Source organism: Pleurodeles waltl, chromosome 2_2, assembly GCF_031143425.1.
Source record: "Pleurodeles waltl isolate 20211129_DDA chromosome 2_2, aPleWal1.hap1.20221129, whole genome shotgun sequence".
Taxonomy (NCBI): domain Eukaryota; kingdom Metazoa; phylum Chordata; class Amphibia; order Caudata; family Salamandridae; genus Pleurodeles; species Pleurodeles waltl.
In genome coordinates, this window is record NC_090439.1 from 194,551,863 (window position 1) to 194,567,610 (window position 15,748).

The following is a 15,748-nucleotide window of genomic DNA, read 5'->3' on the forward strand; positions in this document are numbered from 1 at the left end:
ATTATCCAAGGAGGTCAAGCCACACAGCATGAACAAAGTACCTGTCACTGCATGTCTGGGCCATGGGGCAGCAGTGCTTGGCATAAGTACGCAAGGATGAATATGTGCACCTGTAGGAAGGTAGACTCTTTCTAGCCTTGTTACTCCAACTTTTGGCCTGTTTGTGAGTATATATCAGGGTGTTTTTACTGTCTCACTGGAATCCTGCTAGCCAGGGCCCAGTGCTCATAGTGAAAGCCCTATGTTGTCACTGTGTTTGATATGTGTCACTGGGATCCTGCTAGTCAGGACCCCAGTGCTCATAGGTTTGTGGCCTAAATGTGTTCCCTGTGTGGTGCCTAACTATCACTGAGGCTCTGCTAACCAGAACCTCAGTGTTTATGCTCTCTCTGCTTTTAAAACTGTCACTGCAGGCTAGTGACTAATTTTACCAATTCTGATTGGCACATTGGAACACCCTTATAATTCCCTTGTATATGGTACCTAGGTACCCAGGGTATTGGGGTTCCAGGAGATCCCTATGGGCTGCAGCATTTCTTTTGCCACCCATAGGGAGCTCAGACAATTCTTACACAGGACTGCCACTACAGCCTGAGTGAAGTAACGTCCACGTTATTTCACAGCCATTTTACACTGCACTTAAGTAACTTATAAGTCACCTATATGTCTAACCCTCACTTAGTAAAGGTAAGGTGCAAAGTTACTTAGTGTGAGGGCACCCTGGAACTAGCCAAGGTGCCCCCACATTGTTCAGGACAATTTCCCTGGACTTTGTGAGTGCGGGGACACCATTACACGCGTGCACTACATATAGGTCAATACCTATACAATACCTATATGTAGCGTCACAATGGTTTTTCTCCGAACATGGCCATGTAACATGTCTAGGATCATGGAATTGTCACCCAAATACCATTCTTGTATTGGGGGGACAATTCCATGCATCCCCGGGGCTCCAGCATAGAGCCTGGGTACTGCCAAACTAACTCTCTGGGGGTTTCTCTGCAGCTACCGCTGCTGCCAACCCTCAGACAGGTTTCTGGGCAGCCCAGTCCCAGGAAGGCAGAACAAAGGATTTCCTCTGAGAGAGGATGTTACACCCTCTCCCTTTGGAAATAGGTGTGAAGGGCCTGAGAGGAGTAGCCTCTCCTGGCCTCTGGAAATGCTTTGAAGGGCACAGATGGTTCCCTCCTTGCATAAGCCAGTCTACACCGGTTTAGGGATCCCCCCAGCCCTGCTCTGGCGCGAAACTGGACAAAGGAAAGGGGAGTGACCACTCCCCTGACCAGCAGCTCCCAACGGGAGGTGCCTAGAGCTCCTCCAGTGTGTCCCAGACCTCTGCCATCTTGGATGCAGAGGTGTGAGGGCACAATGGACACCTCTGAGTGGCCAGTGCAAGCAGGTGACGTCAGAGACCCCTCCTGATAGGTGCTTACCTTTCTCTGTAGCCAATCCTTCTCTGAGGGCTATTTAGGGTCTTTCCTGTGGGTTTCTCTTCAGATAACGAATGCAAGAGCTCACCAGAGTTCCTCTGCACTTCCCTCTTCGACTTCTGCCAAGGATCGACCGCTGACTGCTCCAGGACGCCTGGAAAACCACAACAAAGTAGCAAGAGGACCACCAGCAACATTGTAGCGCCTCATCCTGCCGGCTTTCTCAACTGTTTCCTGGTGGTGCCTGCTCTGAGGGCTGTCTGCCTTCACACTGCACTGGAAGCCAAGAAGAAATCTCCAGTGGATCGACGGAATCTTACCTCTGCCAATGCAGGCACCAAACTTGTGCATCACCGGTCCTCTGGGTCCCCTCTCATCTTGACAAGCTTGGTCCCTGGAACACAGGAGCTGGATCCAAGTGTCCCCGACAGTCCATTGGCCCTTCTGTCCAAATTTGGTGGAGGTAAGTCCTTGCCTCCCCACGCCAGACAGTAGTCCTGTGTACCGCGTGAACTGCAGCTGCTAGGGCTTCTGTGCACTTTTGCAAGGCTTCCTTCATGCACAGCCTAACCCAGTTCCCCAGTACTCTATCCTGCATTGCCCAACTGAGTTGGACTCCAACTCCGTGGGACCCTCTTTTGTTGTGCTGAGTCGACCGTCGTGCTCAGATCTTCTGAACGCCTGTTCAGGTGCTTCTGCGGGTGCTGCCTGCTTCTGCGTGGGCTTGTTGCTGGGCGCCCCCTCTGTCTCCTCCTCCAAGGGGTGACCTCCTGGTCATTCCTGGGCCCTGGCAGCACCCAAAATCCTCAACCGCAACTCTTGCAGCTAGCAAGGCTTGTTTGCGGTCTTTCTGCGTGGAAACAACTCTGCATCCTCCAGCACGCCGTGGGACATCTTCTGACCAAAGGAGAAGTTCCTGGCACCTTCCATTGTTGCAGAATCTTCGGCTTCTTCCACCAGGAGGCAGCCCTTTTGAACATTCATCCAGGGTTTAGTGGGCTCCTGCCCCCCCTGGACACTTGCGTGACTCTTGGACTTGGTCCCCTTCCTTCACAGGTCCTCAGGTCCAGGAATCCGTCTTCAGTGCTTTGCAGTCAGTTGTCCTTGCAGAATCCCCTATCTCAACTTTATTGTCTTTCTGGGGTAGTAGGGTAACTTTACTCCTACTTTTCAGGGTCTTGGGGGGGGCGGGGGGTATCTTGGACACCCTTAGTGTTTTCTTACACTCCCAATGACCCTCTACACACTACACTAGGCCTGGGGTCCATTTGTGGTTCGCATTCCACTTCTGGAGTATATGGTTTGTGTTGCCTCTAGGCCTATTGTCTCCTATTGCATTCTTTTGTGTTCTACAGTGTTTGCACTACATTTCTAACTGATTACTTACCTGATTTTGGTTTGTGTGTATATTTTGTGTATATTACTTACCTCTTTAGGGAGTATATCCTCTGAGATACTTTTGGCATATTGTCACTAAAATAAAGTACCTTTATTTTTGTTAACTGTGAGTATTGTCTTTTCTTGTGATATAGTGCTAAGTGATATAAGTGGTATAGTAGGAGCTTTGCATGTCTCCTAGTTCAGCCTAAGCTGCTAAAACACTACTAATCTACTAATAAGGGATAACTGGACCTGGCACAAGGTGTAAGTACCAGCAGGTACCCACTATACACCAGGCCAGCCTCCTACAGCACCTGACAGAAGTCTTTTCTATCTTTAAGTTATCCCAAATGTAGACTCATATACAGGGGTACAAGGGCCAGTGGCAGAAGCATAAAAAGGGACATAGGATGAGAGAGAATCGAGAGACACAGGACGCCTTCATTTAGCCTCGCCACTTCTGCTGGTCAATGAGGTCCGCTGAATGTAGTGTTTCTTCACAAAACAAAGAAATATCTTAAGTCATTGAGAGTGTTCCACATAACTGATTGAGAATGGATATACCAGAGCACTCTCTCTGTGTAACCAACACCCTGTACTTCGATATGAAAGTGGAAATTCCTGAAAACTAAACTTAGGCCAAATAAGCATCTCAAACATATGTGTGCACTAGTATTTCTACCCATGTTTGGATAACTACCTTAAGCTCTGTGATTACTCTCTCTCTTTATATTCATAATTCCTAACTTTACTTTTGTACAACTACAAAATAACCAATACTGTTAGCATCCTGTTGTTCCCTACTCTTAGCAAATGTGAGTACCAGAATGCTATTACCTTGTATATGATATTCACATATAAATATACAACAGTCCGCTCTAAGAATCCTTCAAATAACTTCACAGGCTAACCTTAGGTAAATAAACAAACACAGTCTTAATAGTTCAGATAATGTTCAAGGGAATAGTTCAGAGTTAATTTTCATCAACAACACAACTTTCTGGATAATTCTCTATAATTTCAATGTCTAATGAAAAGCCATAATCAAACAGTAGGTCAGGCAAGAAATCAAATATTCTTGTAGCATGATTGCCAAGGAAAGGATGCCGTGAACCATGAGGTAGTTATACCTGACAATCTAAAATGGTTAGTGGCTCTCAACAACACCAGAGAGTTTCTGGACTGCTGGGAATCATAGTTCATTGTCAGCGTGCCTCCGTGCTCCATGTGCTCCACGTAGCCACAGTGTATCCAGTGCTAGCACTTCATGATGATTACCAATCTTTCCTTCACTGAAAGGAACCTAGCAAGAGTGGATTTGGACGAGCCACATTTACTTGTACTCAGTACCTCTAGCATCATTTCCTGAGAATTCTCTCATTACAAACCATCTTGGGTAGGAACCAGCAGCTTTTAATAGAGAGAATGATCCAATGCAAAATGTTGCATTTGGTCAACATTCTGCCATTTTTTGTTCCGACAAAGTCCAGAAAGACTTGATCACCCACTTTGTCTTGTCATGTGCAATACAGTAAATAACTGAGTGTCTGCAGTCCAATCTATCCAACCATTCCTCCTCTCTGTGGGATGGGAAGAAAAATGGAAGGGTAATATGAAATATGGGTACCATTTTGATTATGACGAATGGGCAGTTGTGACAACCAACTTATTTGGGTGGAAAACTATGAAAGGTGGAAGAATTGAAAGGACAACACGTTCTATGACCCTACGAGCTAATGTAATTCCCATCAGAAATACTGTCATCAAAGTGAGATGCCTACTAGGCAACTGTTCATCAGCTCAAAATGGAATGCCTTCAAAAAAATTAACGCAAGATCCAGATCCTACTGAGGTTCAATACATGGAATGGGAGGAACAATGTAAAGCAAAAGTTTCTGAAAATGTGCCACTGGTGGAATCCTAAACAGGGATGGCTGGTCAAGAAGATACATGAATGCAGACATGGCAGTCAAACAACCCTTAGCCATACTCAATATCAGACCTTGCTGAGCAAGAGGACATTGCAGATCACAGAATATGAAAAAACAGTACTGAAAGGCCTCCACGCCTTTTAACTCGCACCACTGAACTAACTTTCTCCAGCGACCCACGCAGATTGGTTTCATAGCACGTTTCCTTGATGCAAAGATGATGTGCAACCTCATCACAAAGACAAAAGGAATCAGGAATCACTGTGTGCATCCCTAGAGTCTGTGGACTGGAGAGGAAGACCTGATCATCCCATTGTGAAAGCAGGTCTGTTCTGTGCGGAAGAATAAGAGGTAGCTGAATGGTGAGGGCCAACAGATTTCAGATCCTCTTTGCCTAATAAAGGATGCGCTATGCCCGATCCTCCCAGACTTTCTGAAGGACTCTCAACAGAAGAGGAATTGGCAGAAAGGCATAAGGAGGTCCTAAGACCAGCTGAACCGGATAGCATCTGCAAGAGAAACATTCAAATTCATATTCAACGGAGGACACTTCCTGTTGTAGACCACAGTAAAGATTGCCTCCATCACTTCAGGAAAATAAGTCTCATTCATATTCCTCCAGTTAGAGACAACTGAAAGTGTCCATTCTCACAATGAGAGAGTCTACAAGATGAGCCATTCCTGTGAAATCCCAATTCTGCGGGAACTACCACAGGTAACTCGCCTTACAACACATGATCCACAAACCCACATCGCCTCGTTTGTATATATAATGGAGGTGGAGGTGTTGGTGAACAGAATCTCGATGTTTCTCCCTGAGATGGAAGGAAGAAATACCTTTACTCCCAGGCGTACCACCTGCAGCTTCAGCAAATGGGTGTGCAAGGCACTGCCCAAACGTGGACCAAAGGACTCTCACCCATCCTGATGCCTGAATAAGTACCCCAGCTTAGCGGGGCTATGGAAGCCTGTGCTTATGGAAAGTTGAAGGGATGACCTAAAAAAAAAAAAAAAAAGACTGAAGAGGTTCATTTACCACAGCATATCCATATGTACTGATTGAAGGATCTACACTTGTGCTGAGAGGCTCCCTTGATCCTGGAGCTACTGATATCGCAGACACAAAAAGAAGGCTTTCATCCACCATCTGGCACAACAAGATGCAGAAGACCATGAAGCCCAGCAGACATAAGACCTGCAGAACCATGATCTGTGTCGGAGTTGGAACATGAGAATCCTCTTTGGAATATCTATAATCCTCTAAGGAGGAGGAAAAACCTTCATGTGGTTTGTGTCTAACACTGGGACTATGAAGGTCAAGCCCTGTGCTGGAGTGAAGTAGGACTTTTTGGGTGGTGATGGTAAAGCCCAAGAAATGGAGAATATTTGTCAATGTAGGTACTCTTTCACCTATTTCAGGACTTCACTTTCACTATCCAGCTTTCCAAGTAGGTATATATGTGTAATGCTTAACCACTAAAACCAAGCTGCCACAAATGCAAGCACTTTCATGAACACAGGAGTAACAAGCATCAACCCAAATGGCTCTACTGTGAACGGATAGTACTGGGATCCCATTGTAACCATTAGGTAATGTCTGAAAATTTGGAAGATGAGGACTGGTGTTCTAGAAATCCAGGTTTGCACATCAATTCCCTGCATTGAGGACCAGAAGAATTTGTTTCAAGGACAGCAACCTGAACTTGACCTGCAAAATGAACAAGTTGAGAAGGTGGTGATCCAGGAAGGGTCTGAAATCACCATCTTTCATGGGGAACCAAAATGTAGAGGGTCTTTAATCCTGTGCCTCCTTACTCCAGAGATATCCCTTCTATGAACCCCTTGCTTAGTAGGGCAAGAAATTTCACGTCCAAAATCTTGGCATGTGCCGGAGAGCACATCAAAGCTGAAAAAAAATCTTGATGAAAGGACAGGAAGGGGAGACAATAGGCTTACAGACTAGCTGGATAACCCAGCACCATGACATTGTTGTCTCCTAGTAGCTGAAACAATGAGAGACCGTCCCCCTTAAAGCCACCACTGCCACAAAAGGCACAGTAGCTCTTGGGGTTTCTGAACATGCTTAGAAGTTTCACTCTGCTGGGACTGGACTACCTTGTAATAGTTTCTAAACTTCTGATACTGCTGATGAAATTGCTTCTCTGAGACGCGAGACCCAGTAAATGAGATGTGGTTCTGCTCTATTTGATGCATTACATGGAGGAGTTAACTTTCTCTCAGAACAGCAGCTCGTCACCAAAGAGCATGTCGATATGTGGGGCTTGGACAGTCCCACCGAAGTCTCTGGAGAGCATCTGAATGTGCCAGAAGAGAATGACAGCCATACCCATGAAATATAGTCACCTCAAAACCAAGAGCACAGGTCTAAGAACAAATCAGAGAATGCTTAATGTGACATAAGCTGATTAACAACATTTGCCAGCTCCCAGGGTATGGACATATAGTCACCAAAGGCAGACCATATTCCAAAGACTTTAGGACTTATAGAGAATCTTCTTCAACGATCTATCAAGAAAGGTATTCAGGCTTTGCTTTGAAGAAGAAGTCTGGCCTATGGCGTCTGTCAGTGGATCATTCGGCCTGAGAAGGGTTTCTCACATACAGCCCTGACAGGACCAGGGAAAAACTTAAAAGTATGTAAGGGCTCCACTACTAAGGAGGGGGGTTGTATAATCTCAGTCAAAATGTTAGATTTAACCTCCACAGAGGGCAAGGTCAATTCCAAGGTTTCATCTGCTTTTCATGCTACAGTGGTAAATTAGGAAACTTCCTCTGGGGGGGGCCAGAGGGATAAAGGATGTCCTTTACTGGTAAAGTGTCTAGCCACTCGCATTTTGTAAATCCAAATGCAAGCCAACATCAGTATTATACCTGGAAATGTGATAATTAGCCCCTGATTCATCCTACTCTGAGCAGACATAATGCTTATCAGGCATTGCTAGGGCGTCAGAGCCAAGCAACTCGTTCATGTAGACAAATCTAAGCTTTAAGAAGGTGCTCTGCCAAGGGTACATCCCTGAGGTTTGCCTTAACAGTTGAGAACGTGCTGGTATAGTCAGCACCATGGACAGCACTGAAGTAGGCTATGATCAAATGGGGGATGGGGTTGGCAGGTTTCAACTTCTTCTCAGGTAGCAGAACCCAAGGAGGTGAAGCCTTAAGAGGCATCTGGATTGGAACAGTTAGAGTCATCAAACTTGTAGGATTAAGCTTCCTCCAAATTATAGTAGTAGAATGGCTAGATGGAAAGCCTTCACCTGCATGAGATTGGCCACTGGAAAAAGAAAGTACAGTCTCACCTTTTTCAGGGTTGAGATCTTATCAAATGACAAGAAAGAGTCTGGCATCTCCCAGCAGTGGGATCATTTCCCAGAGAAAGAAGGGCACTTATTTTTCTTATGGAGCTGAGCTTTTTATCAAAAGATCTTTTGGAGGACTGTCCCCTGACAGATGATCTGGATAATGAAGGGGCAGAGGACAACCTGGTTGAGGAATTTTAAATTATATTGGGTGATAAAGGTCCACCAACAGAAGGGGGAATCCTAGACTTTACAATTTGGCAACATTATTAAATGCCTGATAAAGGGTCTTTCAGATCCACTGTCAAATACTTTTGTGAAAAGGCTGCTCAGCTGCAGTGAGGTGCAAACAACTATTGACACAACAGGGGGTGACCACTCTAACTCTGTGCAGCAAGTTTCCTAAACAAATAAGTTTGCATTGCTTGAGATCACAGAAGAACCTGAAATTTTCCATCCCAGTAAAAGCTTCCAAAGAGACACAAACTGGCACCCCAGCGTAGCTGTAGTCCATCAACAATCTTGTGGAAGCAGGCAAACTACTTTTGTCTATAAAGTCTGAGATCCAGGACATAAAACTGATGATTTTGAAGCTAACTGGCTTTCTATGGTAGCACAGCATAGAAAACCACCTACAGGCCGCAGGGAAAATGCACAGACACACCAACACTAACCCCAACTCTATTGTGCAACTTGCAGATAGACAGGCATACAGAGATCGAGCCACTGGCTGCCAGAGCTTGCGTGAAACACCATCATTCACTTACATCTAATATCTGCTAGACAGAAGAGAAAGCTAAACGTCACAAGCATTGCACCTAGGGATGCCCAGAGAGGGGTGTTCCACCTAGATGGTGGCAGTCTGGAAGCACAGCCACATAATATCCCCTACAAAATGAAAATTCTAACTGCTTCCAGACTTCCCCTACTAAGTCTGTTACTTCAACCGCTACCCATGACTTGGCTCTTCATAAAGCTGCATATTGGCATAGCCCCACTGATGAAAGAGAAGTTCTCATGGTTAAAGTACCCAAATGGAAACAAGGAGCTTATGATGATTCAGAATTCATGACACTCCTATTCTGTTATCTGCAATGATATACTAGGTGTAAAGCGCCATGCACGTCCAAATGGCAGATGGGATTTTATTAAAATTACTCTAGCTGATGCCACCATAGCAAGGGGACTAATATTACATGGCCTTAGATACAATCCCCCACTTGGATGGGAAATCCAATTCAAACCGGAGACTTCCTTAGACCCAATTAGAGAAGAAACCACTGGAAATGGCACCACTGAACTGGGGAGAATAGCTGAAGAACTTACCAACGGCACGGCCCAGCCAAACCGCTAAATAGAACCTGAGTGCTTCCAGCAGAAGGGAGCCATGAGCCTTACAATGCAAAAAAAATTCTCAAAGGCACCCCATCATAAAGCTGAGGCTCCCTTGAGTTGGGCATTAAACCTAAACTTAGACTGTTTATCCAGCAAAAACACTGAAAGCCAGAACACAGTCCACACCTTAATCATTACCTATCCCCTAAACAGGTCCTTAATCCAATGATATATTCAATGGCGGCTCGCTGGAGGGAAAAGAGACAACGCAGTGCATGGTGGTGGGGGGGCTTGCAACAAAAAAATATATAATATATATTTTTTTTAAACTACATAAAAACATACCTTTTCTCATCACACTACGCCTATCCGCTCCTCCACTGCAGGCACAGGCTCCCAAGCTGCCCTGCGTCCAATCCTAACGCTGCTTTCATGCTGCTGGCAGCAAGAAAGCAGCATTAGGATTGGACGGAGCACCCAGCCAGGGTGCTCCGAGGCACAGCAGAAATCTCTAGCTACTGTCACCAACTCAGCAATGCAGTGCCTGCTTTGCCGGGTTGGAGAAAGCCTCGTGCGCATGTGTGTTTAGCCGGCCAAACATACATATGCATTGAGGATTCCCCCTCCGCCCCTGTCATTACCTGTGGCTCCACCTCATTTACAAGAAAACGATAATCAACATAGTTTATTATTGATTTCTTGTAAAAGTTTTGAAGCTGCTGCTGCTGGTGGGAGGGTCGACGTTCCTCCGCCACAGCGGAGGAACTGCCCCTGGATATATGGTTCTCCTACTTCAACCTGTCACAGCACCAATAACACAGATTTGTTGCTGACTTCTTAGATTTGAACATGTGCACCAGGAGTTCCAGTGCCACCAAAAGCTCCTAGATCCAGAAATTTTTCAGCAGTTTACTGGAACATTGCTGGGCAAAAAACAAAAAGCCCTGATAATGACGGACTCTCATTGATGGTTTTGATCTATGCCTGTTCCAAGAGACCTGAATGTTCACTTGTGCATTTGAATCATGCTATAGGAATTTAAAATTATGGCAAACATTTCTGCTGCTGGCAGACTAGGTAGATGGGCAATAATGCCACTGGTACAAACAAGGAACTCCCTAGCATATGCCACCACATAGTAGCTGTAAAGTTATTCCAAGGAAATGCTAAAGTGCACTGTTAACTCAATTCGTCTACCAATAAAGCAGCAGAATCTACTACATTCATTTATCTTGATAGCCTTCTAAAATCACACACTAATGATCGTGTCATCATTGTAGGGGGGGAGTTTTTAACATCAGCTTTGAATCTTCTACCTTTGCAAGCAATTTAGGTAGCAATGAGGACGCACATTGGGGCATCCCAGCTATTGGTGCAAGGCTGGTTAAACATCTATCAAATCATCTTGTTGCATGGCCTATGCGTACGTAAGGGTTGCTCAGCTTCATACATCAACCCCAGGAAAGCTTAAACTTATCCAGGGTCCCCAGCCCTGGAGATCTATAGAGCACAGACTGTTTATGGGGCTCCTTATGCAGCAAAACTGTGGGGCCACTGTGAGGCGGGAGCCACTGCAACAGCTGAGAACAACTTTATAAGATCACTAGTAAGGCAATCGCAGAGTATTCCACTCTTGCCTTTGCGTTTAGATCGAGCCTTTAAGTCAACAATTAAGTACTCCAAGCTCAGGCCCACTTTATACTGGATCAGAGTTTGGACTACAAAAGAATTAGACCATTGTGGAGGAGGACTACGCAATATCAATAGTAGAACACAAACGACCATTATCTCTTTGCTAAGGCATATCAAATCGTCATTAGTAAAACCTGGGGCTGGGAGATTACTGGTCAAATTTCGCATCCATTCTACCTAATGGTTCGTTTATTGTGAATGAACAATTCTGGCATTGCGTGCAGGAAATACTAATGAATGCAGCCACACTGTGCAACATAATACATTCCTTTATAAATATAAAAAATGATTATAATTTGAAGATGTTTAGATTATCTTAAAACCCTCCCGTCTGTAGAAAACTGCACGTGCACGTCAGGCTTGGCACGCGCCCACAGGCATCTTATAAAAGCAGCTGGTCAGTCCCGGATTTTGGGTCTGGCCTATGCCCTGCATGTAATACTACCTACGAAAAGTACCAGCACATACTATTCTTTCCCCCACCATGTAAGAAGCATAGACCAAAACAAGTTAAACCACTTTCTCTCTGTAAACTTGGGAGACACGCACTTATGGGAAGCGCTAAGGATACACAAGACAGACACCGACCTTATTGTTGTGTATGCTGTTTCTAAAATTATGCAAGCAGCCGGGTATACGGGAAAGAAACTGCTTAAAACTGCTGACAACTGTTAACGATCTGGGACCTTTGCACTAATATTTCCACAATTAGTATACATCATTGGATAAACTGTCTCGTTTTTATTGTAATAGGCATATGGATGGCCAACTAGAGCTATTTTTAACGCGTGTTTTAAAGTTCTGTATTCTTATATATGTGTAAAAATGACTTTTATGCGTGTATTGTTGATGCATTTTTATGTTTCCGAATTAAAAATAAATGATGATGAACTAACCTCCTGCACCCTGATGGCCTTCTGGTACATATAATTGCACTCACCGGGATGAAGTTGTGATTACTAACAGCACATGAAGATGACATGCGGGTCCGACAAGGGCAGCTTCGTGTAGCACCTATAACAGAGGTTAACCCCTGAAATCAGAAGACACACCTCACCTGATTTGCTGTTGAAGTGGTGAAGAATTTCATCAGTGAGTCACCAAGAGAGATGAAGCACTCATGCTGGTGAGGAGCAGAAAAAACTAAACTGATGCCAACACACTGCGTGGCGACTGATATATTCTGGTGTCATGTCTGAAAATGGAAGTCCCAACTAAAGTCTCATGGTAACATCTGGTGGCGTTGGAGAGGTACTGTCCGCGAAAAAAATCACGGAACAGTCAGAAACTTAGAAGGCTCATGTGGTGATGAATGCGCAGTAAAATGTATCCATCACAGTTCTATTTTCTGGATATAATTCCAAATAAAGAAATAACATGTTTTAAACGTGTTAATTTTTGCTAAAATAAAATGGGAATAAAATCAAAAGCAGACAACAGAGTTGACATCGGCAAGTATATAATTTGAACGCTACAGAATAGGCTTTCTTGATAACAAGGGGAGAATAGACGACAAATACCTGTGTAAAACAGTCCCCAATCCATAGTCGATATCCACATAATATAAAAACGTAATCATTTGTTAAGAGAAAAAAACTAGATGTAAACAACTCCCACAGAGAATGTGTCAGTGCCGCGCTAGATTTAAGTTAAGTGGCATAAATAGCTGTTCATATAAATACTCATTTTAGTTTAAAAAAAAAACGCTAACGTTGATTACCAACGGGGAATGCATGAAAAATCACATCAATCAATAGGTATTCTATTAAACCAGTACAGGAACCACACAAATACTGCTTGATTATATGTAACGCTATAAATAAAGGCACGTGGAATTGAACACTGTTTTTTGGTGCGTCTCTTTGGATCCCCGTGTGTATAACCTATTTAGCTCTTTTAGCCTACCAGAGCTAGCTATCTCTGTTGCTCTGTACCTACTACCATTCCATTATCAAAAGGAACCACTAAGGTACAACACACACAATCTTAAAAGACATCCAAAACACGGCAGGAAAACCATATTGATAGCTTTCATGGTGCTTAACACAGAAATTCCAGTCCAAAACACACCATATACTAAAATACAACAGACCACATTTGACAGATCCTCTACTATATATCCAACATGGTTCAATATGCCATATATCAAGCTACCCAGCAGCACTCAGATAATTGATGGTATATAAGAACAAGTTACTTGCCTTTGTTAATACTTTTTCTGGTGGTTACGCTCCAAAACCACATATTCCTCAACTGTCGAATGTTCACAGGCCCCAGAATGTATCCTTAAGATTTTTCAGGACAGCCCCTGTGCACCAGTAGGTGCTGATGTGCTGTTCTATGTCGACTTTGCTCGGTCCAGAAGGGACGGCTGGAGCTGCACATAGGTGTTACCCAGGCACGAACAATTGTTCTTACCAGTTTGTAGACTTTTAAATTGGAAACCTTTAAATGTAAAGAGTCAATTCCTAAGATCGGGGAGGCAGTAGGAAGGTGAGGAATCTGTGGTTAGATAGTGTATCCACCAGAATTAGCTTTAATGAAGAAAAATAACTTATTCTTCTAATGGATACTTCTAACCTCAGATTCCTCACCTGTAGAACAGATACCAAAGCAATACATCCTCTGGTGTTGGGACTGTCGAATGACTCAGTCCAAAAAGACCTGCAGGACGGATGGTCAAAGTGCCCCTCCAGTCAGACCGGGCTGCCAAGGCAGCAGTGCTTTGTAACCATGTGGATTGATGCCTACATAGCAGTTTGACAAACATCAAGAATAGACACTGTGCGCCCCATCACTGTGGTAGCAGCCTTGCTCTTATGGAGTGAGCCCTGAATCCTTCATGGGGATGCTTCTTGACCAGCCCATAACAGATCATAACACAGAGGACTATCTGCCTAGATAATATTCTCTTTTGCACTGCTTTGCCTTTCTTTGCGCCGGAGAACCACACAAAGAGCTGATCGCCAGTCTTTAGTACACTTGGCGTAAAAGCTCACTGATCGGTTGGTGTCCAAACGATGGAGTCTCTCCTTTTGCGAGAGGTAAGGTGGAGCAAAGAACTTCAGAAGTGTAATGGACGTCCCAATGTGAAAGGGAGTCACAACCTTAGGTGGAAAGACCACCACAGTCCTTAGAACCAGTTTATCCTGACAAAAGATGGTGTACAGCAGCTAGCTCGAAAGAACTTGAAGCTCATTCACTCGAAGAGCTGAAGTGATCACAATGGGAAAGACCATTTTCAGAGTCAAGCAACGTAATGGGCAGCTGCAAAACAGTCCAAACTGGGTATTCTTAAGAAAAGTAAGGATCAAATTAATGGCTCACCAAGGAATCACAAAAATGCTTTTGTAGACCAAATCCTTAAGATAGTGAATCTCAACAGGTGACTTGAACAAGGATGGCTGGTCCGGTAAATGCAAGAAGGCCAAAAGAGCCAACACTTAACTTTTAACAGTGCCCACTTCAAGTACTTGCTGCGTTGGATGCAGAATAAACAGTAACAAGTCTGACACGTTGGCCTGCAACCGATGCGTGCCATGTGTGCAACATCAAGCCAAAAATTTGTCTCACTGTCTTCAGAATTTTAAAAAAACTTGCCTTACTGAGGAGGCTAGGCCTATCAAGCCCATCATGGATTTGCTGTTTTTTAGGCACTCAAAGCAGGAGTTTGCCTTCTCTCTGAAAAGCTGCTTTTGTAGGGCATGTCCAAGAGGTAGCCTGGGCATATCCTGAGAAAACTGTGGAACACATCCAAGCATGGCAGTGCAACCTGACAGCCATGTCCAGTGGCAGAACGCAATGTCCTTGGAAGCCAAGCCACACTCAAAGATCTGTAAGCAGGAGTAAACACCGTTGTTAACCAAGTTGGGAAATGACTTTATGTTTTCCGGTACATTGATGACAATATGCTTGCCAGTTTCTACAGATCTTCAACACAGAGGCTCAAAAGACAGGTGACTTTTACCACACTAAGGGCATAGCCCAGAATAAAAGATATTTTGGCCTACAGAGTTCAAATTTTAGGCAGTAGCTGGAGGAGCCAGGGAAAAATTGTAGGTTCAATTTCGAGGAAGAAGTGTGTCCCACAAGACTGTCAGATGAAGGATGTGAACAACAAATACTATTGGTTAACCAGAACAGGTCTATGTCTGCTGGCTATGTATTTGTTCGTTGCTGGACACAAAAAGGTTTTGTAGTGATTCCTAGTTTGTTTTAATGGGATAACAGGAGTTAGCTTAGCCTTTGGCTTGCAGACTTGTGCCCCCATCACCTAGTGACTTTTAACCTACTTAGCTTGCTCTGTATTAGCCCATTTAATTATTTAATTCTTCTAAGATGGCTGCCTTGTTTATAGTTAGGCCACTTGTTATGATTTGCATTATCAGTGCCACCGCGTTAAGGCATCAAGATCAAGTGACAAGGACAAACAAACAGGAGGTGTTCACACTTAGGGACTTTCCCTCTCCATGCTTTCGAGGGAATTATTTATATTATTTGCCGCCCCAAGCATGCCTGTTATCTATTGTTTGGGAACACACCTACGTCAGGGGTCCAAGTAGATCTGTATAAATACATCACACTTTAGACAGATAATCAGAGGGATTACAACCAGAGGGCATCGCCACCATCGCTATCGATGCTGCATGTTGTCTTG

At 44.2% G+C, this 15,748-nt stretch overlaps 1 protein-coding gene across 7 annotated transcripts in view; it reads right to left on the reverse strand.

The window, feature by feature from the left end:
* ELP2 (elongator acetyltransferase complex subunit 2) overlaps positions 1 to 15,748 on the reverse strand; it is a 1,253,630-nt gene that overhangs the window by 939,883 nt on the left and 297,999 nt on the right. The gene's annotated exons all lie outside the window — the stretch shown is intronic.